General features: G+C 35.1%; 1 long non-coding RNA gene across 1 annotated transcript; it reads right to left on the bottom strand.

The window, feature by feature from the left end:
- Nucleotides 1-3109: 3109 nt before the first annotated feature.
- Nucleotides 3110-7734, bottom strand: LOC108499147. The gene is made up of 3 exons (XR_001875441.1): nucleotides 7569-7734; nucleotides 6877-6972; nucleotides 3110-3280 (listed from the first exon to the last, which is right to left on the bottom strand). It is a non-coding gene; the product is annotated as an uncharacterized LOC108499147 (long non-coding RNA).
- Between the last annotated feature and the right edge of the window lie 8445 nt (nucleotides 7735-16179).

The following is a 16179-nucleotide window of genomic DNA, read 5'->3' on the forward strand; positions in this document are numbered from 1 at the left end:
GTACATTTATAATTACAGAAAGGGTCTTATTTAACCAGAGCCCTGTAGAACTCTCTTGCTTTTAAAAACAAATATTGATTAAAAGAAAAGAATGAAAGAAGAAAACAATTTGACTTTACTATTTTCCTTTATCTTCTTTTATTTATAACTGATCTCAATATAATACACCAATAACACTTGGTTCATGTAGCTCTTTTGATCTCTGGAACTCAAAAGTATTCTTCAAGAGTTGCAAAGAAATATTCTCTGAGTGCAGTTATCCACTTATAATGCTTGTTAACTGGGAGTCCAAACACTCTATCAGGAAGCACATATATCTCTTTTGTACTGTTGCTGGGTATGTTCTTTCAAGATGTACTTTCTTGAATAAATATTCAAGGGTTTGGTGTTCTCCTCCCACCCTCCCCTGTATTTTAGCATTTTGTTTGGTAGGGATAGCTAACATAGACATTAAAGTCATTATCAATGGCTAGAGTTACCTTCCAGGCATGCCACAAATGCCCAGATAAGGTGGGCAATGAGTCCAGCTGCCATGCTGGGCGAAAGGAGAGAGATGCTGAGGTGGTTTGAGCTACTCACGAGCATCCTTTCCATATGAATGCAGGCATGTCCTTCTAGTGGGAGTGAATTTATCATGGGTTTTCAGGAAGCAGAAGAGCCCTGTTTTTTTGAGATGAAGAATGGCTTGTCTGACAGAAAGTGCCTACATCAAAGCCACCATGTGAAATCAGTTCTCCTGAGTTCCAAATCAGAAGAAGGCTGGGGTCTTTTTTGGCATGTTTTTGCCTCATCAGTCAATAATACAATCATGTAGGAAAGAATTTTCCCTGACTCCCAGGGTCTGTGAATGTATAACCCAAACACTGAGATTTCCTAGTAAAATTTCTGACTTGCTGAAGAAATGGTAGAAATAACTAAATTTTACCTGTAGAAGCAAAAATATCATGCTCCATTCATGTATTTATTAGCTTCTTCTGTTTCACAATGCTGTATGATTTATTTTCTGATGTAACTGTAAAATCTGAAGCTTTCATATCTTGTGTGTAGTGATGTTTGATAGTTTGATTTCCTGCTTCTTAACTGATCCAAAAATGTGTGCCAAGAATATGATGCCTGATAGTAGCCTCATCTTCGACTATACAAAGGGAAAAAATCTTTTGCAGTATATGATAAATATCTTTACACTTCTTTGATGATCGAATAGTCTGATATTTGCCACTTTTTTTTCTTACTGAAAACAGCATCTTCTGTTTGGAAGTTACTTAGATGTATCTGGTGGGTGATGTTTGGGTCTGATACCAATAAACACATTTATCCCATTCAGCAGATTAACTGTGTTTTGCTATGAAGCACTGATGGGTGCAGCAGTGTGTATATCCAACAGCACCATTGACTAAATCTATTTGCAACATGCGAGGAAAAGAAGTGAATAGACAAGTCAAAGGATACTTTGACAGCTCTGGGCAGGCTGCAATGAGTCCTTAAGTAGTTAGAGGAATTTCCTTCCATTATGAGATCTGACAGTTAGTACCTCCATCCAGATGTGACAATCTTTTACTGACTTTTTTTTTTTTTTTTTGACTAGCATTTATGCCAGAGAATTTGATAAAAGGGAGATAACTATGTTCAGAACAGGCTCTTTGTTGCTGGAAAGCTCTCCTGTAAGCCAGATATCATAAATGTGAATTAGACACTGATTCTTCTGCTCGGTAGATTCTGTATTTGGATAATGAAACCTAGGAACAAGGACGAAATTAGTGATAGTGCATTTGAATTGCTCCTTTCCAAAGAAAGTTTAAATTACTTGCTGAGAGCATTTGGTCTCTAGATTCTGCTGAAGCACACTGTCTATCCCAAAACACAGAACACTAGTCATAATAAACCAGAATTTAAATGTATAGTAAGAAACCTTGTATTCATTCTTGCTGCAATTATGTCGCATTCAATGGAGTTTCATCAGAGACAAATACAACATTGTTATTCACGGGACCTGGGAAGAATGTTTTTTTTTCCAGTGAATCTTAGTCTTCATAATGCAAAATTTACAAAGCTATTGACAGAGGAGAAAGTTGCAGAAAATGGCTGAAATATCTGTATTTTCCTACTCTTGCATTAAATGCTAATGGTGTGGCAATCCTAAACAATAGTTAGAACCGCAGAGCATTTGTCAGTTTAAAACAAAAAGCCATCACCTTTAAAAAATGGAATATTTGAGGCACACTCCAATGTTCAAGCGCAAAAAGGAAAATAAGAAGACTCTAAGTTTCCTGAATCCTGTCCCAATTATATTTCATTTAATAACAGTCAGTGAAATATCTAGTGGCAGGGGAAATGAAACTACATGATTTTATGGGATCATTCATCAAGAACTAATTGAAGCTTTCATACAGTTTAGTGCTGATAAAACACTGTAACAATAAACAATAACAAAATTCACCAGAGAAGGATTTGTTTTGCCGTGAGGAAAATGGTTCAGTTTCATCCTGGGGATTCCTGGTTAAAAGAGTCTCCAATTTAAAAAGGGGATAAGCACAGGCTCCTGTGCATAATGACAGAGTGGAAACTGTGGCAAATGTATTAGTATTGCTCCAGTGGAGCTATTCTCATTGTAAGTATTTGCTATTGTGTGTGGTGGAGGCAAGACGCAGAACAACCAATAGGATTTTTTAAAGTTGGATTTTTTCAAGCAGTTCCCATGTAGTTTTATGAAAAGTGAATTACAGATACAGCACAAGCAACTGAATTTCTGATTCTAAAATTGCTAAATAATCTTAGATTTATTGAATCAGAAAAATTGTTCTTTCCTGTATTTCTTCATGGAATCAGGTTAGTCTTACAGTGATAGTTCTTCCTAACACACGCTAGAGTGATGTCCTGTCAATTCTTAAACTATAAAACATCATAAAACATGTTCCCTCTTTATTTCTGATCTATTTTCTCTGATCATAACATTTAGGCAGTCCAGTAACACAACAAAGATTATCAAGAATGTATTAAGTTTGATTTAAAGAATGAAATAATGAATATTTCATCAATCTTCATCAGAAACCCAGAGAAACTCCTAGGAAGGTGGCATTGTAGTTCAGTGGTTCCAGACCTTGCAAAAGCTACCTCAAGCAAATAACTTCAGTTCTTGTCTTCTTCTCCTCCTCCTGCCCTCTTAAAGTGCAAATCCTCCTGTGATCATAAAGTTTCATGTCATCTGTTTGTAGAACATGCTGTCCAGTGAACCTCTTTTGTCAGTTAGAACTTCTGGATGTATCAAAAAAGCAAAATAACACTGTAATAAATAACATTAATGAGGCACATATATATAATAACACAATAACATAACATTTATGATTTTATGCTAGGTCATACAACAGGAAACAAGATGTTGAATGCCTGTATGATCGTAAGGGTTGATTTTCTGCTCACTTTGGCGATTTCTGAGACATTCCAACTAATCGATCTTTCTTGAAGATCATATCAGAGAAGGACAGGAGAAGTAATCATATTTTATTAATTAAGTCCACCTCTTAGGTGTTTTTTTTTTTTTAAGAGAAGCAGAAGACTTAAAAGACCATCAAATAATATTTGGAGTCCACCTTCCCTGTGTCTGATCGTAACAGTAACAGAATTGATAGGGCATATTTTTCCACTCAGTTATATGTGTACAGATCCATCACCTTAATACAGTAATTGCTATCATGTTAGCCTTTAGTACACCTGCATTTCTATGGTAGCTGTAAAAGCTATGAAAGGGGACTAGCTCAGTCATATTGGTGATCCCAAGATATGGTGCTTTATACCTGGTGGTGGTTAACTTTAATGGACCTTCAACACTCAAGCTGGTTGGGACTCCAATTATAGAAGTGTAAATGTAAAAGCAAGGTTCAAATTTTGGCCTGTCAAAAACCAAAATTAATTGAATCTACCTCCATATCTCACAGGATGTGAATGTCTCCAAAGTTCAGAAATATTTCATCTGAACTTAAATCACAGATGATATATAAATGAAGATGAGATACAGCTGTGGCTGATCAATCTTTAGAAAGTGTTTAATGGTAGATGCCTTTAAGTCACTGGTATGCAGAGCTTGGAAGAACCCTGAGCTTTCAGAGTTTTACAAGTTATCAGATATTACTTTTCTAGATAAGTTGAATTGCTGTTTATCAGAATAGGGCTACATTTTCTCCATTTCTTTTACCCCAATAAAGTTTATTAAAAATAATCACATCATATGTCACATTATAGTAAAATAAAGAAGCTGTAATGTTATTGCATTGTTATTTTCCCTGATTATGTAGTTAAGCAAAAGATCACTTTCCAGAGACAGTGAAAAGCTACATGATATCTCTAGGATTGTCTTTTACAATTATTTTGAGGCTTGTGAATTGTCACATATTCCAAGCATTTTGCACTTCTATTTTGCACTGTCTCTTTAAAATTTCCTTTTTCTCTTAACCTTTTAGTTCCTCTCTTAATCTTTTTTCCATAGTTTCTGAATAAATATTTCCATCTTGGCCAACACAGGCCTAAAATCATAAAAAACTGGACAGCTTCTCAAGGGGCAAGGTGCACCAAATCTGGACACCATCAACTGGGCACAAAAATGATGCAGTATTTCGCATTGTATCTGGGGACTATTTGTGCTCCAGTTGACTGAGCTATAGCAGCCACCTCTTCCATTACCCATACTTGAAAACAGTAGAGATGGAATGAGCAAGTGTGGCAGGCCATCACTACAGCTGTCCTTTCCTACTCTGCATTACATGACCATGCCCATTTCTGCGAACAAGCTTCAAAGCAAGGGATACAAATTGCTGTGTTGATATGAAACGGAAACTTTGGTTGACAACTTTCATGTACATTTTGTTACTTTAGCAAATATTTTAGAGGAAAATTGTGTGTATCATTGCGATACATTATTCTTACGCATGGTGAGCAGATCTTTCTCTTGATTCCAATGGGACTATTCCCAATATCTCTATGATTCCCAGATACAATACATTCTTTATGAAAAGAGCATGCACAAGACATCCAGGATTTTCAAAATCCAAGTACTACATCTTTCTCAATCAATATGTGTTCTGACATTTTTACTTTTAAGTTCTACATGGCTAACTATATTTATTGAACTATCATCTAATTTTGGTTTAGTGCAAGAAGTTAACCTTTGAGTTTTGATAATTTTCAGTGTTTTCACTGATTTGTAAGCTGGTTTTTAATTTGCCAAAAAATGTCTGTGAACTGATCACAATTAAAGTAAGATATTAGCAGATAAAACTAGTGGAAGATTGATTTCCACCTTGTATTATATTCATAATCTGCTTTTTTTTAATTAACTCTAATCAGGAAATACATAAATAAAAAATAAAAAATGTGGGAACTCCTGTGAGCAGAATCAATATTTTCTATCCAATGACCATTGCTAAAGCTGCCATTGAATTTTCACTAGTAGAGTAACTACCCTTAAATTTAAGCCTTGATTCAGAGAAAACATTTGGGTTTATCACTAATTCCGACTGATGTAGACAGGTGCCTAATTAGCAGGATATATTAGGACTATCCAATTGCTCTAAATTGAACACAGGCTTAAATGCCTTGCTGAATAAACCCTCACCATTAAAACCAAACCATGGAAACAACTCAGCTGCCCTGGAATCAGCCACATTTATCTATTATATGATGAATGGAAAGCTATCTGAAGGGTAGCAGTTGTAGCACTGATAATATAGGTACTTGAGGAATGGAAACGGTCGCACCAAGATGTGCATGTATGTGCATTCTTTTATGAGAAAAATAGGTGTAAAATTATACATAATGAGTAAAAATAGGATGCATTTTTGTGTAAACTTCTCTCATCCACAAAAATGAAACAGAGAGAAAACATTTTCTGTTACTTCTTGTCTATAGGTATTCCACTACTTCAAGGCCAGGAAATTAATATAGGAGCAATGTAAAAAATTTATCAAGTGATTTATCTTTCTATATTATTAATAAAAATATGCAGTCTATAGTGCTCACCTTTTAAATACTTTAAGTCATATGTGCTTGAAATTTTGCATGTCTTATGTATGATGACATAGACCTTTAGTTCTTCCTAGTGTGTGCTGTGCATGCCTGACAGGATAGGAAGAGAAATTCCAAAATCCTGTTTATCACTCTTTACTAGTACCTAACTTTAGCTTGGTAAGTTCTAACTTCTGCTGAGGGACTTTTTCAAGTGACTGATATTTCACGAGAAAAGAAGAGTATTCTATATATATTTTTTATTCTTCAGGTCATGTTTCTTAAGGCAAGGCAAGCTGTAAAGAGCTTCAGAGCAATGCACATATGCACCTTGGTGATCCTCCCGTCCTTGCAAGATTCCTAACATGGAATTCCTAAGTCAGCTTTATTTATTTTATTTTTATTTATTTTCAACATCAGACTGTATAAACTGGGAAAACAAGGAACATTTTCATTAAGCTTAGTGTATTATACTGATATCACCTAAAATGGTCAGTAGTGGAATTTAGGATTCAATGTACCTAATCTAACTTTCAGTGCCTGCAATGACAATGTCTATATCTGAATTCATTATGTTAAATTCCTTCTTTAGTGGAATGGCACTTTCATGTCAGTAGCACTTCAATTTATATTTAGGAATATATTTTTGGATATAACTAACATCATATTATAAATATCTATATTTAGTCAAATGAAACCTATCTGTGGTATCTTAATTATGTACTAACCCTTTTTGTTTTTATACTGAAAGAGTTGCTTCTGGGAAAGCATTGATGCTGCTCTTAAAGTGTTTCAGGTTCTGTTTTGTGTGACAGAAATAACTGTAACATTTGAGGTGGTAGAATAATAAGCAAGACAAATAAAGAAAAGCCCTGGCCTTACCTGGGATCAGAATGCCTCCTGTTCATTTGTCTGGGCTCCTTTTACAAATACTGTGTCTGACTGTGCTCTTCCTGTTTCAAAGATATAGCAGAATGCCTAAAGACAGGAATAATAATAATAATAAAATGACAGGAATAAAATACAGAAATAAAATACTCTGTGTTCAACAGTAGACAACATAAATAGAAAAACAAGACTAAATGGGCTCACTTTCATTTCATCAGTTGTATCACAGCTAGAGGAAACTCTGTAGTAGATATTTGGTTCAGAAAAGTCTACAGTATAATCTACTATATAACAGAACAATTCCTGGTTCCCTAAAAATTGCTTACAATGTGCTAAACCACAAGAAAACCCCATAACCAGAATATGCCAGCGGAAGACAGATCAAACATTTCAGCAAAGTCCTAAGTGGTAAGGTAGTATGTTAAAGAAAATGCAGATATTACAAGGCAAAAGGAAAAAAAAAGTTCCAAACAGTAATTATCAGTGACCTGGTGAAAGCAATTCCTGGTGACATAAGATCTGGCAAATGGTTTAACCTTGTAAAAGTGAGCAGGACCCCAAAGCACACAACCAGCTAATCTCATTTATTTACAGCGGGAGTCCACCCTGCTTTCTGCCTCGGATCACGGCTGCTTTCCAGGCCCTGGGAAGGTTATAAAGACTCACAAACCATAGCTGCTCCATACCTTGAAGACTCTCCCTGCACACTTCTGCTGTCTACAGAACCCATCAGGAGGACTAATAACACCTAAAAGGTGTTATGAACAATAGAGCTACAGGTTCATTTCAAATCCTCCTAGAGACACCACGACCTCAAGTGCCCTAGACTTCCAAGTCCCACTCCTTTCTGCCTCAAATGAGTGCTGTCACTGTGTTACAAATTACCGGAGACAAGGAGGGTACAGCGGAAATACTGTTACACCCCTCCCCCTTTTTTCTGTTTGTTACATAGTCCCTTCCCTATTTTCAGTCTAAATTTTAACATGTTCCTTGACTTGTTAATCTGTTTGTGAGGCTGCTCCAGCATTTTACCAGATAAAGAAAAAACAATCTCAGATGGAATAGTTTTAATTTCCAGTCTGAATTTATTTGTGACCAATTTGTAACCATCTAATTGTGTGCCTGCGCTAAATGGGAGTTTTCCCATTGAGCGTAATTGGATCAGGCCCCAAACCGCAAAGACAGCTGCTCTTATTACGGCATGAAAAACAGACAGGGTCTGGGTGTTATTGCATAATGACAGCAGTAAATTATATTCCAAGGGCAAGATCAGAAGCTGGTGTAAATCAATACAACTCAACTGGCTTTTAAAAAGTTGTATCAGTGTGTGCAAGCTGCTATTTTGGCCCAAACATTTTCTCAGTAGATTTTAAAGCTCATCCTGCTGCATAATGCATGCTAGGGAATTACTTCCAGCAGCTCCTGCACCAAGCCTAAACTGTCTGACTGAACCCAGGCTTGTATTTCAGAAAGTCATTCAAACTTGATTTAGAGAGTGTGTATCATGGAGAATCTACCACACTCCCACAGACACTTTTCAAATACTTATGCTCTTTGTTCTTAAAGAAACCACATCACTTTATTTTCTTCCTCACTAAGATGCCAGGTTCTAGCTAGATTTCCTAGCTCTTTTTTTCCTAATACATATAAAAGCCTCCTCATTCAAATTTCCTCTTTTTACATTTATGCTTCTTCAACACTATTGTGACATCCTTTAGTCTCCATGCTGGGGAGCTGAGTTGATTAAACTTTGATTTTATTCGGTCATCATTTAAAAATTTTCTAATTCAAGCATTTTCTAAGGCCTTTTTAATTTTTCAAACTCACTACACTGATTGCTTTATAGCATGAGTAGGTAGCTTCTGATGCAAAAATTTACAGTCTGATATGTTTAACTAGAACTAGAAAAAAATAATATTTGGCTGTTTCCTGGGAGAGAAAATGAAAACTATCAAACAACAGCTACATTGTTTGACTATGGTTTAACGTGTTTATAAGGAATAATAGATGTAATGAAATTACTCTATGGAACAGTCTCTGTTATTCTCTTTAAGTATATAGGCTCAATTCACTGATTTCTCTAAATCAGGTGAGATTTGGAAAGGCATGCAGCCACACTGCATGAAGCTAGTTCTGAAAGTGTAATCAGCTTTGATTTACCTGAAGATAATAGTAAAACTCAGTAATTTCAATTAGGGCAAATAAAAATGAAGTTTTCCTGATGAGAAAAATACTAACTATATTATTGTATTTTTGTAAAAGTCTTGGTGATTCTGTAACTAACTTTCGTGCTTGTTATGTCTATGAATGTGTTTTAAAAGTTGGCCAGGCAGACAGTACCCCAACTTAATGCCATCTTGGTCTTCAATAGTAATGCTCAGGAGTAATAGGAAAACAGTGCAGTGGAAGTTTTAGTACTTACCTTTTATTTCAAAAGGAACTTTGGCTAGAAAGGCTTTGCTAGCCCAAGATTAAAAGGAATTTTCAGCCTAAGAGTACAGCTGATAGCTGCAATCTAATGTACATTCATTGTTACAAGATCTTCAACATTATGAACCATTTGGGAACATCTAAGAGGGATAAAAAACATGAGGACTAGTATCAAATAAGTATACTTACAGGCTTGGAAATTGGAGGAAGAGTTAGAAAAAGGTCAAATATGAAGAAAAACAATTAAACCAAAATATGTTCAACTGGTTCATTAAAACATAATAAGCAATTAAAAAGCTTGTATTTATTTAGTGTTGTGAGAATAATTTGAGTATGAGCCTTGTTAGCTTCAGTTGTCCAAATCAAGGAGGATCTGTCAAGGAGGTTCTCATCAATCTTGTATAATGACTACAGAAGCATTTAGCTGATCTGAGGGGCACAGCTGGATTTTCAAACAACCCTTTCATTTGGAAGCTCTAATTTAACACTTAGAGGAAAACTCCCGTGTTGCTCTGTCAAACTTCGTCTGGATAAACATTTTTCTTAAGAAGAATTCTCTTGGTAAATAAAATTTCAAAGTAAAAAGTATTACTAAAGGTATATCTGTGCAAGTTGCATTAATGTTGCAGTAGTGAAGGATGCATCCCACAGAGATGGTTTCACCAGACCACCCTGATTATTCAGCCTTGCAATGTTATGCTGGGAGATTTAAAGTGAGATTAGAGTATATCTCATGAAAAAGAGTACGAATATTAAGTTTACTCCCAAGATTGACAGGAGAATAACGAAACTCCACAGAACAATGTGAAAAATACTCAGATAAAGATCCTGAAAACAGAAGGCATTGGGTTATTATTCGTAGCATGAATTGAAGCAGGGAGAAGACAGAGATGCAGATTTTGTCTTCATACAAATTATAAGTGCAAGATATATGGGGGATAAAAAAGAGAATTATAATGGATACTGTGGAATAATTTCCATGATTAGAGTAAGAATGTAAACTTGTTCAGGAAATACAAGAAAACAGGAAGTTTAGGAAATATTAGGAAGAAATGAGGGAGGAGAGTGCCCTAGTACTGTTGTGAAGAGTACAGATATATTTCAAGTCTCTAGAGAAAAGAAACAAAGTACCATGTAAAGATCTATAAGTTACTATAGAACTAGAAACGTAAGGAAGAGGAAAAAGATTTCTGTTTTGGTCCTAGGTTTCTTTTTTTTTTGTTTCGTGTTGTTTTTGTTTGTTTGGGTTTTGGTTTTTTTTTGTTGTTGTTTTTTTTTTTTGTTGTTGTTGTTTTTGTTTTGTTTTGTTTTGTTTTTTTCTGTATGGGTCCCACCCCACCTCGAATTTTAATAGCACCATTAATGGGATTTATAGCTCACTGGAAATTTGAGAGGCCTGAGTATATGTTGAGAAGGGAGTGCAGCAGCACCCTGACTGTGAGGTAGCTTGTATTGATGAGCATATTTTGATACAGAAGGTACAGAAAACAACAAGAAAGGAGGATTTTTAAATTCAGTTCTTAACAGTGAGTTCAGAAGTGCACAGAGAAGTCTGGAAACAACTAATGAGGCAGCAGTTCTGTGAGGGGTTTAAGAGTAATAAAAGGAGTCAGATGTTGAACATGTGTTAATAACACATCACTTTTTAGGAGAAAAAACAAAACCTGCATTGCAATGTACACCTGCAAAACAAGGAAAGGCATTTTCTGTTCCTATCTGCATTGGGCAGGTTACTCTGTCCTTGGCACTGGACAGTCTTCAGCTTCTGTATGCTTAGCGTAGACCTTCTTCTTCCAGAAAATGTGGAAGGATTGAGGTTAAGAAGAAGGATAATCAGATGTCCAGAATATTTGATACAAGAAGGAATACAAATTGAATTAACATAATTTATGCCCAAAAAGAAAAGATAGGGAAGGCAAGGAAGAAAGATGATACCTGAGATGTTTCATAATAAAAAGAAAAAAATATTGAATAGTTTTCCATGTCAGAGCGGCTACCAGAGAAAATAACAGAATGGAATTACAGAAAATCAGGTCTGGCATTAGTTAAACCATCCTACTGATAATGATCATCAATAATGAGGAGAAGAGGATCCAGAAGGGTTACTAAGTTCCCATTCCTTGAAGATCTTTTAAAATAGGCTAGCCATATACCTACCAAGGATAACAGATATATAATATTTGAGAAGAGATTAAATAACTAATTTCTTGAGGTCCTCTCCAGTCCTGACTCTAGTGTTGCTTATTCCTAACTTTGAAGGTAGTAATTTCCAGAAAATTAAGTTAATAAAGACAGGAAGAAATGTGTTCTGTGAAAAAATCAATAGGTAGATCTCATCCAGAGAAATTGTTTATTTTCTTCAGCTTCAAGGAAATACATTCTTTTATTTAACTAAACCTTCAACAACATTTTACGTACTAATCTTTCTAATATTTAGTGATTCCAAGTTTACTATATTCATACCTTTGCAAAAGAAATGCTTCACATTTAGTGGGATATCTCCCTTGAGATTTGTAGCATCTTATATTTTCCACACATTTTATTCAAACACTTATTTAAATGGGTTTTCCTTTTCCAGACCCTAGTGGGTAGTCTCCATTTTTCTTCTGGGTACTCATTTAATATCTGTAAAATTGTTGGTGGGATGTAAAAAAATGTTTGCCTTGATATCATTCAATAATATTAGGGAACATTAATTAATTGTATTTTTCTTTGCCCAAGGAAGAAGCCTTTGGTTCATTTAGTTGTATCACACTTGACATCACCTATCTTTGCCATAGTCAAACATGGGAGCTAGAGAGGAGATTATGGAGGCTAATGTTTGTTCAGGATAGGATAGAGTGAGAAATAAACTTTATACTTAGCAAAATGTTTTAAACATTTCCGAAGTTTCCTATTCCTTGTCAGCTTAAGTCTTCTTGAATTTCTTTGAACTTTTAATCTGTTATTCCACTCGGAAAAACACACCTTCATCAGAATGGAGTGGCGGAAGAGAGTTCACTAGACATATAGGATATACAGATTCAGGTCCCTGCATAGCTGCTCCTTGCTTCCTACCTGTGTCCTGATCAGAAGGCTATCAATTATCCAGAAGTGATTTCTTTCCCTCATCTTTTATTTGGGAGAAGGTGTCCAATAGTTATTTTAAAATTAATAAATAATTAATTGGAAATAAATGGCTTATAACAATTTGATATATTAACAGACAACGCAGGAGACATCCTTCCAACAGTGAATTTATGTTTATGTCAAAAGTAATAATACAGTTCATGCTCATGGGCTCAGTCAATATGTGAAAGGAGTAAGGTCAGGATTAGTCTTTTCCTTGTAGTTATCTCTGTTGACTTTTTAAAAATTTTATTTAGCTACATCAAGATTTGGTTGTTTATAGCTGTTGCATATTTATAAGTTCTTGGCTAGAAAGCACAAAGTGTAAATTCTCAAATAGGTCACACAAGAAATAGCACATTTTTCTCTCTCTTTTTTCCCATCACAAAAGTAAAATTCAAACAACAGTATTTTAAGATAAATCCAAATTGCTAGAACAAAATGATAGTTTTGGTGCTGCAGAGAAAAATTAAGAAAGTAAGAAACAACAAACCCCAAATACATACCTTTCCTTCTTCATTATTCAGCCTTCATTATAATACCACATGTATCCAGACCATCTTTGCCATATATTCTCTGACCTGTTGTCTTGCCTTTTGTCATTTTGGACCTTCCAGTGACTTTTCCAGTGACAGCTGAAATACATAGGCTTAGGTTTCTTTCAGGAGAGCTGTATTGTTATAATTTTGTACGGCTGACATAAATATTTCTGATGGAATGAGTTATAGGAGCAATAGGCATTGCAATTTCTTACTGAAGTACATAAAACATGCAAGTTAAAATACTGCCAAGTTTTCTGGCCTCTTCTGCCTATATAGAGACACTGAAAAGGCATCTGCCGAGGAGCATGACATCCTTGGTTACTAGCAAATATTTTTATTGGTATGTAAGTCATGTTAGAACTTCTGCTTTTACACTTTATGATGAGGCAATGCATAACTACAGCAGCACATATTCAGCTCATTCTGGAAACTGGTGTTCTCCAAAAGGTTTTAAACATTGTTGTAGCAAACGCAACAACCAGTGAAATGACAGCACAGAGCAATTTAGATAGCTGACATTTCACACCAGTACTCTGTTTAATATGAAGCATAGTAGTGTGCTAGGAAATTTATAAAGCACTCTGGTATTTTTTATCAAAACTTTCAAATTAACAGGTTCTGCTGCCATGCATTTTTTGTATAGACTACAAAAATAATGGATGGGATAAGAGTCCTGCTAAAAGTTAGTTGAAAAGTAGTGGGACCCCAGGCTGGGTGATCCCACATTGGATGTTCCCTGAGCTCAGTAGCTTGCAGGAATATTTTCTGTGTAGCCCAAATTATCAGTAGAAATCTCTTCTTCAGGGGACTAAGAAAGAAATCTTGAAGGAATGAGCTGCTTTCTTCTTCATATCTTACTTTCACAGGAAGGAATGTAATCTAATTGTAAGACATATTTGTTAAGTAAATATTTTGCAATGTCACAATGCATTTTTAAAACATACTTTCAAATTGGGAATGTTTAAAGGTTCATGCACACAAGAACATTACCTGAGTGATAGATTTCCTATACTGAAAGGTTTCTTCATGTAAATTGCTCGGTAATTACATTTCAAAACAACATTGATTTCTTATATGTCAATACTAATTAGAGATTAAATGTCCGATTCCTGTCAGGTAGGTGAGCATCTAAAGTTGGAACTCTTCTGAGTGATGTTTTTTTCAGTAAGGCTTGGTTTTTGGGACACTTTCTATTTCTTCTAAAATGTTCTTTCTGTCCTCTGTCTCTCTTTGGCTAGTGGATCTCTTTTCTCCTCATTTTCACTCCTCCACAGTGCTTTTTAGAAATGATTCAGTGAAGCAGCACTGGCCCCCTTGTACAAAATTCCCAGTGTATGTTGAAAATTTATCTTACTTCTGTTACGTGTTATAATTACAAGTTCCAATCAAAGTACATCTTTTGAGTTACAAGTTTGTGTCATTGCTTTAGTAGAAATGCAAATGTTATGCATTTAAGATGCAAATGAAGTGAAATAAATATAATGCATGAAGTCTGTATTCCATCTCAGAAGTAATTGTAATGTGTAATAAGGATTCGGCAGCCAGGTTTGACAAGAGAGAAGGCACAACAATTTTTATTTACTGCAAGAGCACTCATCCCTGTCTGACCTCTCCTGGTTCTGTGACATTTAATGTAAATTTGATTTCTATATGTGATGGCAGGCATAGCTGTACTACTTTTGCTTTATCTCACTGGCTTAGTCACAATCATCTTTACAACTTGATGCTTCTGCGTATAGTAGTGAGTGCCTGTTTGTGTTTATGAACTATAGAATGGTTTTAAGTCAGAAAAAGTGTGTACTGTCTGGCATCTGATGCTTTGGGAAAGTGCTAGAAATAGGATACTACCACAACAATTCCTTATTTGGTATACGTCTGAGCTTGTGGCACGTTAAAAATTAGCAAAGGATTGAACTGGGATGACTGTGCTAAGAAGTACTAAAGCAGTTGTTGTCCAGGACTGGCTACTGAAACTGACTTGGACTGCTGGACTCCAAAATACAAAGTACACCATGGCAGTGGTTTCTGTAATTTACCTGTGCTTTCTGAAGAACAAATTTTCCTTTTCTTCATTTTATACCTGATGTGAGCAATTTTATTGCTGAATGACAATAAAAGACAGTTTTTAAATTATTTTTACAGAATTTTGTCATCGTCTTCTTTACTTTTTTTTCCCTTTTTCACTTTTTTATTATTTTTTTCTAAATGTAAGAGTCCTAGTTTGTTTTGTGGGATAAAGGTTTTCCAAGCTTCTCATCATCCTTACAAAATTTCTGTATCCGAAGATGGGTGAGCATAAATTCACACATTATTTAAAGCAGCAAATTAACTTGAATGCATACCAGCATGATTATATTAATTTGATGCAACCTCTGCAATCTACATGACTTGTGATGAGCTTATTAATTACTGGCTAGTTAAATATTGCAGAGAGCTTTTTGTAAGCAAATGAAATAAAGCATTGCTGCTGTGCTTACATAGATGTTTCTTCAAGGTTTCATTTAAAAATGAACCTAGGAACTGCATTTTTTTTGGGTTTTTTTGTTAACTGTAGTCTGCCCTTTACTGTAAGTTTTAGTTCAAATGAACCTGAAAACTCAGGGGAAATAATCTTAAATTCTAATCAGATGTTCTTTAATTTTGTTTAAAATAGTTGTGGTTGTTTTTTGGTTAGTTTTGGTGGGGTTTTTTGCTTGTTTGTTTTTGGTTTTTTGTTTTGTGTTTTTTTTTTTTTTTTTTTTAGTTTTCAGTGCTGTTTTATTTCAGCCTCGCTTTGTTAGAAACCCCTTTCAGGACAAGTGATAGGCTACAGACCACATCACTACCTTTGCCGTCTTGAAATGGCAGAGTTGAAAAGCCTTTAATACTCAATCAAAATAATGTTCCACTGTCTGATATCAGTGAATATATGGACATATATCTTTGTTTGGTACGAGATAAGTTTTAGAATAAATCACCAGGAGTAGGGAAAAGAAATAGGTCATAAAAATTGAGAAAGTAATACTTAGCTAATAAGGACGCTGTGAAATCTAAGTGCTACAGATATATAGAACAAGAACAATTTAAGAGCTGAAACTCCCATCATTCAAAAGACAGTCAGAATAAAAGAAACGTTCACTTCATAACGGCGCAAGCAACAAATGGCCTTTTGTGCATATTTATTTGTTAGGAGTAAACTCTTAAAAGCAATCTGCTGTTTCACAAGTGGCTAGTGAAA

This window comes from Lepidothrix coronata, unplaced genomic scaffold (assembly GCF_001604755.1).
Source record: "Lepidothrix coronata isolate B3197 unplaced genomic scaffold, Lepidothrix_coronata-1.0 Scaffold70, whole genome shotgun sequence".
Lineage (NCBI taxonomy): Eukaryota > Metazoa > Chordata > Aves > Passeriformes > Pipridae > Lepidothrix > Lepidothrix coronata.